Below are 14,507 nucleotides of genomic sequence, written 5' to 3'. Positions count from 1 at the left end.
TATGGAAGAAACAATATAATGGAATCTTGCAAGGGACAAGAAAACTGGGTCCAGCCTTCCATACTGAGAACAGTGAATTGCATCCCATAAAGTTACTTAATCATTTGCATCTTGGTGTCTTTATATGCCAATTAGAAATAATAAGGCCTAACAGAAGATGTCAGTTAAGATTAATTGTCAAGTGTCAGGCACAGTAGCTGGCACAAAGCAATAACTCATCCCCCTTCACTTTGTGTGTGATAAATGATGACCACGTAATGTGAGGGCTGGGATGATATAGAGACTTAACCACTGTTTTCCAAAACTGAAGAAGGAAAACATTTATTTCTGATTGAGTTGAAGAGGAATCCATCTTGAATTAGAGTTCTGAAAGCAGGGAAATCTGGCTGGCACCATTGTAAAAAGCAGTAGGAAAGTCTGGGAATGTTGAGACATAATCTGAATGCATTTGAAATTGTTTTTTCACTGTGGCGCTAGACCAATAGAAGACAACAGAAGACAACAACAATAATCCAGTCTAGAGAGAATAATGCCCATAATCATGGGAACAGCAGGGGAATAAATGAAAAATGGCACAGACAGAATGTTCAATGAAAATGTTGGCATATTCAATGAAAATGAAGCCTCTCCTTGATCACATTCCCATCACAAATCTGCCTAGCCTAGTAATTGTTGTAACTTCTCTCTCACTCACACTCTGAATTCCTTCTTCTTTTATTCTTTAGCTCCTACTAAAGTCCACTTTTAATTACAGCCAGCAATTACTTTTTTCAAATTTATATGGCGAATATAAAAAACAGTCATATCTGAGTTCAAGGAAATATTTTGGCCTAACAATAAAAATTGACAATACTCAATATTGAGTTGGCAGTTGACTAGAAGGAAAAAAATCCTCCTTCAGATCCATGTCTTTTTCAGAGCTATAGTTCTCTTTTCCTGCCAGGTGTCCCTTCAAAGTCTTCAAACTTAGTGTGTCTAAAAAGGAACTTACCATCTTGCTTCCAATACTCCCTCTATTTGTTTTCTGAGTGCATCCATCCACCTAAGCCAAGGGAAATGCTCTTGAGTCATTTTCAACATCTAAGGTTTACATGCCTTTGGTACAACCTGTTAAGGTAGGGCAGAGAAAAGTTAATGGCTAACGTTTCTATTTGGGGAAGCTGGAGTAAGAGGGAAGGAGAGAACGGTTATTTCGTTGTTGAATATTTAGTTGAGATGCTTCCAACACTGTATTAATAGTGTCTGATTAGTCTTCACTCATTAGCTTCTCACCTAAAAGCTCCTTTCTGCTGATCCCAGGTGCATTTAATATTAGAAATTGTCCTGCCTTGTCCTGTGTGTTCTGTGCTGCTTTTTCATACTTTTGTTTTGCTCTAAGGATGGTAGATAGTATGAGTTACATGTGTGTTTTTCAAAAGAGAATCATATTTACAGAGCAAAACTGAAAATTCAAAGTTAATGTAAATGTTTAAGCTTTCTATTGAATTTAATTACATTCCTTGATGTTTATTTATTCATTTATCTTTGGGGAATTATACAAGTCACATTTCCCTCATTTATTAGATTATCAAATATGAATGATTAACTTTGGCATGAATTCAAGTAAATAATTTATTTCCCTCATGTTCTTAGCTTGTAGTTCATTAAAATTGTCTTTGAGCAACATTTGTACAAAATATTTTGCTGTTGTTTTCCATTATTCTAGTAATGTTTATTGATAATGCATTAAAAGTGTATTTAAAATTGTTCATATTAAAATTAGTCTGATCATCACAACATAAATAATCTAAAATAATAGCCTTTAAAATAATTTGAAAGTGTAATCGGTTAGATGGGAAAAAAGAAAACTTTATATTGACAAACTTCATGATGAACTAGGCAATGTCATGTTACACTGAAAGTCAAAATACACCAACTTAGGTCTTTGTTTCCAATATATTTGTTTTCCTACTTGGTCAGTTTTATGAGGCTAATAAAAAGTTAACATGTTCTAGTTATGTTTTAATTAAGTTTTCTTAGTATATGACAAGTACAATATTTGTAAATTAAACCATATATTGCCAAGTACCTTGATATATTTATTTAAGGAGTTCATAGTTCAATTAAGAACATATATTGAATCTATAAATAATTAGCTTAATAGCTTATAAAATATTTATAGGAGCAATCTAGTTGAGGGCATTGAATTTCACTATATATCTTATTGAAGATGGCACTGCTCAGAATATTTAATTATGTAAAATGATTCTCAGAAGTTGCTCCTTAGTAATTATATAATTTGTTGGCATTACAGTTTTGAATTGGACATGTAGATTAGTGTCTTCTTTTACCTTAGCTTGAGCACTTTTGTAGAAGGTCTTTCTGAGTCTTATTTAATCCCTTTTATGATTTGATAACATTGATAACTCACATATATTGTTTCATGAAAGAAAGAATGAATGAACAATTTGTAATCAAAGTTATACTGATGAGAAAAATTGCAAAAGTAAAACTGAGGTAATTTTCTACTTTTCTATTAGTACTAAATTTTGCTTCTTTAAACATGTTTCATCTATGTGTGAACACCAGAGTTATTGGGCATTCTATTGTGCGCTAATGTCTTAAAGTCATTTGTGGTTAAATATTCTATTACAATTTGACAGCATTCTGTCTTTATTTTTTAAAAAATATTTATTTATTTATGCATACAAGAACTGGGATGTAAGCCAGAGGTGGGGGGGGAGGGGGGTGCTGGTGAAAGTATTCACCAGAGATGGAGTAGGGAGAAGATCTACTGAAATGCACTGCTGAGGGGAGCAGAGGGCAAGACAAGAGAGGTTTGCTGCACCAGGTAGGTTAGCTCCCTGGCCGGCTGGGGATCGAACTCTGAACTTGTGCTGCAGTGTGATATTTTGATAGTTCTGGCTTTAAACCCTGTGCCACCAGGGAGGCCCCTTTCTGTTTTTAAAAGGGTATCTTAGAGTTAAAACTCCCATAGATGGCAGGCTGATGATAGCTTTGCACTTTGTGCTGTGTGCTGCCTTAGTAGAAATAGTCCTAGATAGTTCCATAGAGAAGCCTTAAGTATATGTGTTAATGATAATGGCAAGAATAGTACTAATGTAAATTTCAAAACAATCATCTCTAAAAAATAAGGCAGATTTTGCTAACAGATAGAATTATGATGTCAGCATATTTTATCTAGTGATTATGTCTTCTTGATCATATTCCCAAGAAGGAGGATATAATCAGACTTTACGCCGTTACTTCGATTCCGTTTCAAGGACTATTCTACCCAGAGCAAGAAGGCATCTATGCACTGTCTTATTTAAATTCTTGTCAGTTGGCTCCTATGCCCTGAGGCAGAATTCCAACCAAATTGTAAATAGGAATGTTGCCAACCTAACAGATGAGCAGAAGGTTCAAAGCCAAGAGTTCATGTTCACATATCAAATGTGTTTACTTAGGGCAGGATTCCCAGTTATAAATCTTCAAACATGTTCAGAAAAACGGTGCCAACATGAAGAGGTTGCCCCATCTTTAATCCATCTAGATTAAGGATTAACCTTGAATGTATTTTTAGAGATGGACCTTGGCCATCTTTTTTTCTATTGAGTTAATATTGGTTTATAACTCTGTATGTGATTCAAAGGCATGGGATCGCATCTCAAATGCAACACGTACCCACCACCAAGACACCCTGAGCCCTCCACCATAGGAGGTTTTGGATTCATTCATTGCATGGCTCAATCCTTATTCTATTGATTATCTGTTAATATAAACAAAAGGTGATTTACTATACCTGCAATAATATTTCAATTTTTATATTGATTGCATGTGTGCTATTTTCCATGCCTTTGTAACTTTTTTTATTAATGATAATGTGGGACATTATAGGTTTTTGAAGGAAATGATTACTGATTTCCTCAGTTTTTTATCAGTATTACTTCACTGGAAGTGAAACTATAAATAATAACCTACATTTGAACTTACATGATAGTAAAAAGAAACATTTCATTGGGTCATTTTTCCATTGATGGCCTGATATAAATTGTGAAAGAAATAAGTTGCAAATATTTTTTGAAAGACACAGAATTATGGTTCTTTAAGAATTTGATGTTATTTTTATAATATGTGACTGGAAAATGTTTAAGCGAACGTTGTTGGGGAATTATGGTGTTATTTACTAAAGCAGACTAATACATATTTCTAGTTGAAGCTTAATGGAAGTGTAATAAATCCAGCTGAGACTGAGTCTGGCTCTCATAGGTAGTTAAAACACATAGACATTGGTGTTATAATTTAGCAAATGATGGGGTTACCAAAGGTCAAATAATGCTAAGTATTCAAAAGCCACAGTTAAAAAAGAAAATACATGCGAAGAGGAACATCATTCTTTCAACTCTTTCCTGTGAGTATATAAAATCTCAAAAGGCAAAAATGCTCTAAAAATAAAGCTTCCAAAGGCGTTATATTCCACCTGAAAGCCAAATTTTAATCGCTAAGATTGTTCTATGAGGTTGCCTCAACATAAGATACAGTTCTTATGAAAACTTTGTGATTTTTATTAGATAAACAAAGCAAATGTTCTATGGGAATATTAAACAACATAAATGAGCACAAAAGAAAATATCTTTTAAATCTTTACAAATCCAACATCAGACTTAATATGCAAATATTTTGTGCATATTTATACGTGAATACATGCATTAAAATGAGATCCCACTAGATGTACCATATATATTATTGATTTATTTTTTTTTACTAAAAATACATTATGTCCAACTTCTAATTTGAAAAAAGCACCTGCCTCATCAAAATCAAATAGGTGGGTTATTTCAGGGCAATTAGGTTTCAAATTTGCACCTTTAAAAACACAGTGTAACTTCTTTGAATATATAGCTTGGGGCACATGTCTGAATGTTTTGGTTTTTATTCCCCCAGGATCTTACCCAGTTAATGACATTCACTGATAAAACATTACACGGCTTTCTAGCATTTGGAGTAACCATCTAGAAAGCTTATTAAAGCAAATATTTATTTTTTAAAGATTTATTTATTTATGCATACATGAACAGGGGTACAGGCCAGAGGTGCGGGGGGTGGGGGGTGAGAGGATTCACCAGAGACAGAGTGGGGAGCAGAACAGGCAGACTGACTAAAGTACACTGCAGAGGGGAGCAGCGGGCAAGTCAGGAGAGGTCTGCTGCACCATGTGTGTCGCTCCTTGTCTGGGGATTGAACAAGTGCTGCAGTGGCTGCGGTTAGCTTCATAGGTTGTGTCTTAATCCCTCGCGCCACCAGGGAGGCCCCTTACAGCAAAAATTTATACCAAATCATGAGGGTGAGATAGAAAATCCCTAGCTAGAATCAGAAGTCTTATATCATCTGATCAGAAATCAATAAATTCCATTTGAAATATGTTTTTCCTGTGGTTATAAATGGCTAAATTTATAACCTAGCTTTCATGGCTGGTTTTATACTATGTGAATTTCCAGTTGGATTATAATTTCTAATGGTAGTAAATTTGTTTTACCTAATTTTTATCTCCAGTATTTACAACAATTTCCATGTTTAACTATTTTGCATAAGTTAGCAAGTTATAAATCACCTTTGCTTATTCTTTAGACATTTTTTCACTAGAATATTTAGCATCTCTGATTATTTTTGGTGCTTGTATTTTTTTTTAATACTTTAAGTTTATTAACCCTTTGCCATAAAACAAGTTTCTTTTTTTCCCAATCACCTGAAATATATTTACCTGTGCACCTTGGAGATATGGTGGGTTTGGTGCCAGACTGCTAAAATAAAACAAATATTGCAATAAAGCAAGTCACACTCAGTTTTTCCATTTCCCAGTGCATATAAAATTTGTTTACACTGTAGTATAGTCTTTTAAATGTAGTATAGTCTTTTAAACAATAGCATTGTTTAAAAAATGCTTTAATTTTAAAATACTTTATTGCTAAAAATGCTATCCATCTTAAGCTTAGCAAGTAGTAATCTTTTTGCTGGTCTTTTCTCAATGGTGTGGATGTTGACTGATTCAGGATGGACATTCCTGAAGGATGAAGTGGCTAAGGCAATTTTGTAAAATAAGACAAGGCTGAAGAAGTTTGCTGCATCAATCAACTCTTCATTTTTCAAAGGATTCATCTTACTAGGGAATGATGTTTAATAGCATTTTACCCTCAGTAGACCTGTAACAGGGTGGTCCCCAGGAAAAGGGGAGATTCCAGGTACCCTACTCCACCTAAGGGAGGGAGGAGATGAGCAGGAAAAAAAAGAAGCTGGGGAGGAGACTGGAGAAGGAAGGAAGCAAGATGGAGAGCAAGAAGGAGACCTGGAGGAGACACATGGAGCAGAGAGACACATGAAGAAGCTGCATTTGCTTCTTGGTCCTGGACTGGGTGAAACCGATGTGGGTGAGGGGCCCATGGGGAGGATAAACATGGCAGCTTTTGATTTGTTCTTTTCCTCCCAGACTTGCCTGGCTGTTTCTGACCCTTTTCTACGGGTCCCCACGGGAAGGTGCTTTAGACTTGTGGCTGGCTTTCGGGCCTTGCTTTGGGCCAACCCTGTTTGGCTGGACATTTATCCACAAGGGATGGGTAACTTTGGGTGCTTAATTTGGAAACTATATTCTTTATTCTTTGTCTTTTCTATATTGTCCACTAATTGTATTAAAGTTACTTTCCATTAAATGTCTTACATGTGTTGTCTTAATGAAGTGATGTCAGAACCTATTTAGAGCAGCTAGGTTTGGGGGTTCTGGGGTGCCCCCTCCCTGCCCTGTAATAGAGCTCCTTTTGAAACTGGAGAATATGCTCTACAAACCTGTCACTGCTTTATCAACTAAATTTATATCTAAATCTTTGGTTGTCATTTCAACAATGTTCACATCCTCTTGAGATTTCATCCCAAGAAAACAATTTGTTCATCCATAAGAAGCAACTTCTCATTCATTGAAGTTTTATCATGAAGCTGTGGCAATTCAGTCATATATTCTAGTTCTGCTTCTAATGCTAGTTCTCTTGATATTTCCACTCTATCCACAGTACTTTTTCTACTGAAGTCTTGAACCTCCCTATGTCATCCATGAAGGCTGGAATGAATTTCTTCCAAACGCCTGTTAATCTTGATATTTTAACCTTCTCCCATAAATCACAAGTATTCTTAATAGCATCAAAACTAGTAAATCCTTTCCAGAAGGTTTTCAGTACTTTGCTCAGACTTATCAGAAAAGTTGCTATCTATGGCAGCTATAGCCTTTTGAAATGTATTTCTTAAATAATCAGACCTGCAAGTCAAAATAACTCCTTCCAGACTACAGAATTTATGTTGTTAACAAGCATGGAAACCTGTACATCTAATCCATCAGAGCTCCTAGGGAACCAGATGCACTGTCAGTGAGCATTGATATGTTGCAAGGATTTTTTTTTTTTCTTCCTGACCAGTAGATCTCAACAGTGGGCTTAAAATATTCACTAAACCATAAATATAAAAATATTTATTAAAACACTAAATGGATGTGTTGTCTTCCAGGCTTTGTTGTTCCATTTATAGATCACCTGCAGAGTAGACATAGCATAATTCTGTTTTTTTAAAGATTTATTGATTTATGCATATAAGAATTGGGGTACAGGCCAGAGGTGCAGGGGGTGAAAGGATTCACCAGGGACAGAATGGGCAACAGAACAGGAGGATCATTGAAATATACTGCTGAGGGGAGCAGGAGATGTCTGCTGCTCCCTCTGGGTCACCTCCCTGGCCAGGGATCTGCAGGTAGCTTCACAGTGCTGCATCTTAACCCCTTGCACCACCAAGGCCACAGGCTTTTCAGAATGGTAAGTGATCATTGACATCAATTCCATGTCACCAGCTACACTAGCTTCCAAGAGAATCAGTCTGCCTTCTGAAGCTTTGAAGCCAAGCATTGACTTTTCTTCTCAATCTATGAAAGTCCTAGATGACATCTTTTTCCACTTGAAGGCTGTTTCAGCTACACTGAACATCTGGTATTTGGTGCAGCCACCTTTATCAATGAACTTAGATCTTCTGGAAACTTGCTTGGTTCTCTAGCAACTCTTACTTCACCTTGCAGTTTTCTCTTATGAATGTTTCTTTCCTTAAATCTCACAAACTAAACTTTCAATCATTTCTACTGTAACACATTTCCTTAAACTCATAAAGCAACTTTTAAAACTTTTTTTCTGCAGCTTCTTTACCTTTTTAACCTTCCTAGAACTGAAGTGTTCTACGGCTTGTTCTGGATTAGGCTTAAGGAAATATTATGGCAGATCTGATCTTTCCAGACAGCTCAAATTTTCTCCTTTTCAGCAGTAAGGCTGATAGGCTTTATTATCCTTTTTTTTTTTTTTTTAAAGATTCATTTATTCATTTTACACAAGAACCAGATGCGTGGGAGGGTGAGAGGATTCACCAGAAACAGAGCAGGGAACAGAACAGGCATACTGATGAAATACACTGCTGAGGGGAGCAGCAGGCATGGCGGGTGAGGTCTGCTGCACCATGTGGGACCCTCGCCAGCCGGCCGGGATCGAACCGGCACTGCAGAGGTTGCAGACAGCTTCAAAGTGCGGTGCTCAACCACATGCGCTACCAGGGGAGGCCCCCTTAATCTTCTTGTGTGCATTGAAATAGCACTTTTAATTCCATAAAGAACTTTTCCTTTGCATTTACAACTTGCCTAACTACTTGGCACAAGGAGTTTAACTTTTGCCTTATCTTGAATTTCAACATGCCTTCTTCACTAAGTTGAATCATTTCTAATTTTTTATTCAAGGTGATATTCCGAGACTCTTTCATTTGAACACCTAGAGGTCATTATAAGGTTATTAAATGGCCTAATTTTACTACTGTTGTGTCTCAGGGAATAGGGAAACTGGAGGAAAGGAAAAGAGATAGGGGAATAACCAGTTGTTGGGGCATTCAGAACACACATGACATTAATGGACTAAGTTCACCATCACATACAGTTGTGCTTTGTGCCTCAAAGCAATTACAAAAGTACCAGCAAGATCACCATTATAACAGAAATAATAATGATGAAACTATTTGAATTACTGTGAGAATTACGAACATGTGATGTAAAGACTTGAGCATATGCTATTGGAAAAATGGCTGTGACAGATTTGCACAAAGTGGGGTTGTTACAAACCTTCAATTTACAAAAAGCACAATATCTACAGAGCATAAAGTTTTTGCCTGCCTCCTTTCCCTTCTCTCTTTTTCTGATTTTTATGTTTGAATCTATCCTGTACATTCTGATTCTTTGTGCATGAGACATGTTTAAAATCTAACTTTTCCTTAAGCTTCCGTTAAATCACCCATCCTTCGTTATGTATAAAAATATACATGTGATTTCACCTGGAATTTTTTTTTCTCATAGTATATCAGGGAACATTTTCTTAAACTAAGCTGTTGTCTTAATACTATTGATGAATCTTCTTTTTACTAAATTTGAGTTATTTTATCATATACACGATATATATGTACCTTATTATTAAAGATCTGCCAACAGTTGTATGTAAATATTAGACCTGCTGTTTATCCATATTCATGTAGGTAAAGCTCTATATGCATAAACATTTACCCAAATAATTTCCTCTTACCTTATGATTTGATTTCCAATCAAGAAAATGTAATGTTGGGCTGGGGGACAAAAAGAAAATGTAACATGAGTAGCTTTTATTTTTACACAGCAAAATAAATCTTGACCGTAATTAATGAGTGATATACACTTTCCAAAGCCTGCTATCGCAGCCCAAGACTATGAGATCTTACAAAAGATCATAAGCATCGAGCCATACAAGTGTGAGCTCTAAAAGCCAACCCAGACCTTTCAGGCAAAGGGCATTGTCATTGAAAGAAAAGTAACCTCCAATTGAGATGCAGGTTGTGTTGAATTCACACATGAAATGCAGATGAGTGTAACATTTCAAAAAGATGCATCAGATTTGGAAAAGCTCAGAGAACAAAAGTGAAATGATCAAGGCCATGTGCTTGTTTTCACTGAGGCTGTCCTTGAAGATGCCAGGGGTGTGTGATGAGGAGGTAGAGTGTGCCCCCTGTCATTTGTGACACAGATGACAGCTTCTCACTCTTGTCAGAGATGCCACATTAACACAATCACACAATCTGCCATTTGTATGAGTGTGGCTCATTAAGAGGTGAGTCTCCATAGGGAATTAGATGAGTGGGGCATTTATTCAGGGAGAAGGGAAGCGGGAAAGAAGTCTGGGAGAGATGTCAGGCCATGATGGAAGTCTGATCTCTTCCAGATGAGAAGAAAGGAGGTGCTGTCTGGTTTTTGAGAAGCATGTCAATGGCTCTCAAGCAGTGTTACCACCTGGAGGATTGTCTCCAGAAATGGTGAATCTTAGCAAACCTGTCTTGTATGGGTCATTGCTTTAGATTAGCTGTGGGAAGCCCGGCATTCATGCAACTTGGTTCTGGATCTCCAAGGGCAGCAATGGAGACCTGACAGGCATATTGTCAAGGCAACCAAGTTATTTGATCGTTGTGTTTTTCCTTCTGATAGGATGTCACCACTAAATTTCTTCTACTCACAATTTCACAATCTTTTCTGAAAGATTTAAAAGCTTGGGGATCAAGTGAAAAAAAGGATAAGTGATGTTATATGATTAAAATACATCCACAATGTGAACAATGTAATATCGTCTGGATAAATTGAACATAGATGTGTGAGGAAAGAATAAAGAATTTGCAAGTAAAGAGGATCCCCTCAATTGAAGTCAGTTAATGTAAAATATAAAGTAAAGGCTCTTTATGTAATTGGGATAGCAAAGTGCCACTAACCACTTAGAGGTTACATTTTAAGATCTTCTCTTTAATGTATTATTTATCATGTTTTGTTCTTTATTGAGAATTTTAAACTATCTCAGAAACACTTCTGGAAACTCTCATGTCCTAAGTAGAGGAGCTGCTTTAAGAGCTGAAAAAAAGGATGTAGGTCCACTTTCTTTCAACTAAGAATTCAACTTTGTAGCTGATGGAAGCAGGAAACAGCTAAAAGTGCTCCTTCTGAAAATGAATGAATTTTTGAAAAAAGCAAATTGACTAGGAAACTTTTAAAAACGTGAAAATGCTTATCATGGCGGGCAGGGAACACCTTAAACATCCTGTGTAGGGGAGCTCAACTACTGCTGTTCCCTTCTTCAGTCCTTGTGGGAGAAAGGATGAAAGCATGCAGGGACCCTTGGGACGCAGCTGATCCAGAGTGCCAGAAAAGACAAATTATAGCTTTGAAGTGCAGGGAAATAGTCACAGAAATGAATCATCCTTGCTAAGGTGGTAATGGCTGATGGCTGGGCGATAAGCAGCTCCAGGGAGAATTTGTTGCCAAAAGCTTCAAGCTTGAGAACAAATCATCTGGAAGAACTTCTGATGGCCTGAATTCCAAGTGAGTCAGAAGAGAACATGCTAGTAAAAACCATGTGCACAATGGGGGTGAATTTAGAGGAAGAATTAAATAGGATTTAAAATGTGCTGTATATGTGTATATATATTGTTATTTCCTTATTGATCATGTTCTAGGGGCATTATATTCTCTTACTGATTCTGAGTTCACTTATTAATATAAATATATATATATATATATAGTATTTTTTAATTTTTACAAAGAAAATCTGGGGTGTAGACCAGAGGTCTGGGGAGAGGTTTGAAGAGGGTTGAGAGGATTCACCAGAGACAGAGTGGGGAGAAGATCTACTGAAACACACTGCTGAAGGGAGCAGCAGGAGAGACAGAGAGGTCTGCTGCACCATGTGAATCAGCTCCCTGGGTGGGATCGAACTTGTGCTTCAGTGGCTGCGGATAGCTTCATAGTGCTGCTACTAAACCCCTTGTGCCACCAGGGAGGCCCTGGATCTTGTCAAAATTCTTTCTCTAAATAAGCTTCTGCTTGTCCATTTAAGCTAAGGGATAATAGCATCATTTACATAAAAATTGAGGAAATATCTCCATGTCAGTATTTGAAGACATCAGCAGCCAGTACTTTAAGTACCCAGCAATTGTTTCCCTCTATATTTCTGAATAAAATTAAGTTCTTCTTTGTACGTTTATTTTGGAGTCACTTTCTATTCAACCTAACCTGTTGAACTTTCCCTTTTGTTAAAGATGTGGTTTCCTGCCTCACTGCAGTTTAACTTTAGGAAAGCTTGCTTCTGTATACTTGCTGTGTTCCATACTGTCTAGTGCTGCATAAGAATTTGAAATACCATAGCAAAATAGCACTAAAATATAAAGATATTATCTCACAAATAGCCTATGATATAACTGGATGCCCAGCCATAGCCCTAGTCCTTCAATTTCTCAGTGGACATTCATATCATGACTTATATGTTGACACCATGAAATCTTATCTTTTATTTGCCAAAATTGTATTTTCTTATATCGGCTGGTCAAAAACTAATTTGAGCTATTGCATAGTGATATCATCCAGCCACATAGACTTCATAAAGTTTGCAATATTGAAAATAAAAAAAAGATAGGTGGAAATAATTAAATGTGCTGAGGAAGCTAAATCTTCAGTCTCTGTTATTTGGCTGTGCTTCTACCTCTTCAGGTAATTCAGGCAGGAATTATCATTCCAAGAAGCCAGATGTTATGTCAGTTATAGACAGCTTTAAGAAGAGCTCAGAAAAAAATCATGAAGGATTCTCTTTGTAACACCATTTTAGCCCTTAATAAATAATAGGCTGCTGTTGATGTTTACTAGCACTGAAAATAAAATACTGCAGATGAAGTATTTTATATAATTTCATTAATTCATACAGCAAACGGTGATTGGGCTTATACTTATGTGATAAGCATAGTTCCTAGCACTTGAGATGTTCAGTGACTAAAAGGGGCAATATTTTTGCCCTTGTAGAGTTCTAGCAGAGTGCATTCCAGTTAGTAGTAGCACATTCTAGTAGAGAGACAGAAAAAAATAACATAAATACAGCGCACACATTTATATCAGAAACGCACATACTTTTGAAAGGGAAAATAGTCACAGTTAGGGTAGAGTTTGTATTGTGAGATGTAAATTTTACTAGAATGATCAGGGCATGCTTCATCGAAAAGTTGACATCAGGGCAATGATTTGATGTAAATGAACTTCAAAAACTCTCCTTTGTTACTTTTTCAAAATGAAAAGATTTGCAAATCCTTGAGCCTAAGATTTCTTCCTATTGTTTTTAGCCTTTTTTTATTATAAAGAAGATAAATTTTACAAAGAAGGACTCCAAGATCAATAATATTCTGAATCACTCAGGTAGATTGTTTACTTTTGAAAAATATTAATTTTCCTCTTTCATATCTCCAAGTTCTAAGCTACCTCTTGATATACCTCTTGATATACTTCATATGGCACATGAATGGTCATATCCATTCTCAAATTGATCTTATATTGCTAAACCCATAGAAGTCATGAAATTTGGCAATGCCAATTTGCCAGTGCACGAGAAATACCTGGTTTGACAGCACACTCAGTACAGTTAATCTAAGATTGGTTTCACTTGTATTGGCAAGCTCGGGTTTATGTTTCAATAAGCTGGAAGTAACTTTTGTGAAGTCATTTGATAGGTCATGATTTTGTTGACCTTGGTAATCAAAAAATAGAATATATTTTGCTTAGGAAAGTTGCATTTTTTTCTGTTTCTATACTGAAAACAATATTCTTGGGAATAAAAATCTATGGGGCTTTGTTTTCTTTGGATTAAATGAAATGAAACATCAGAAAATGTATGTATTCAAGGTCACCAATTCTTATTTTGCTCTTTTTGTTTTTGTTTTTTGCTTTTCATTGTGGAAGACAATGAAAAGGCTGGTTCTCGCTTTTATGTGCAGCCGTAAGAGGTATATTATGAGGTGAATGTTTCAATCTAAAAATATTTTTTTTCGATAAAAGAATCAACATTAGAAAAGACTCGTAAACAAGAAGTCTCTTAGTGGACTTTATCATGTCCTTTGAAAACTACTTATCTGAATGTAAAAACTTCACATAAGTGCTCATTTGAGTCAGATATCACAATTTCTTTTCTCAGGCTGGGTGAGCTGTATCAGAAGGATTTGTAAAGTTGCCTTACTTGACTTTAGCAGCTGTTTCTTTAAAAACACCAAAACTGTTGTGCACAGTGCTATATGTGAACGTGTGAGAACATAACTTTACATACCAGGAGTTCACTCATTATTCTATTAACTCTAGCTCATTTCTTGCTGAAGGATCACAAATTACATTGAAATTATATTCCACTATTTATTCTATGCTGATGGCTATTTAATGTGATTTATTTCTAGCATTGAGACAATGTATTTTGTCATATGGTTGAAATTTGGGTATCTGCAAGGGAATGTTTCATATGAAAGAATAATAACCATTAAATTTATAGATAAATGGCTAAGACGGTGTATCTTATAATCTTTGTGTATGCCCAAATGCTTCATTTACTATATTACATCCTTTCATGTCTTTACTTATTATGAATACATAGCCCAAG

Source organism: Talpa europaea (genome assembly GCF_964194135.1).
Source record: "Talpa europaea genome assembly, chromosome: 5".
Classification (NCBI taxonomy): domain Eukaryota; kingdom Metazoa; phylum Chordata; class Mammalia; order Eulipotyphla; family Talpidae; genus Talpa; species Talpa europaea.
The sequence above is the reverse complement of the archived record's forward strand: the minus strand, read 5'-3'. Positions refer to the sequence as shown.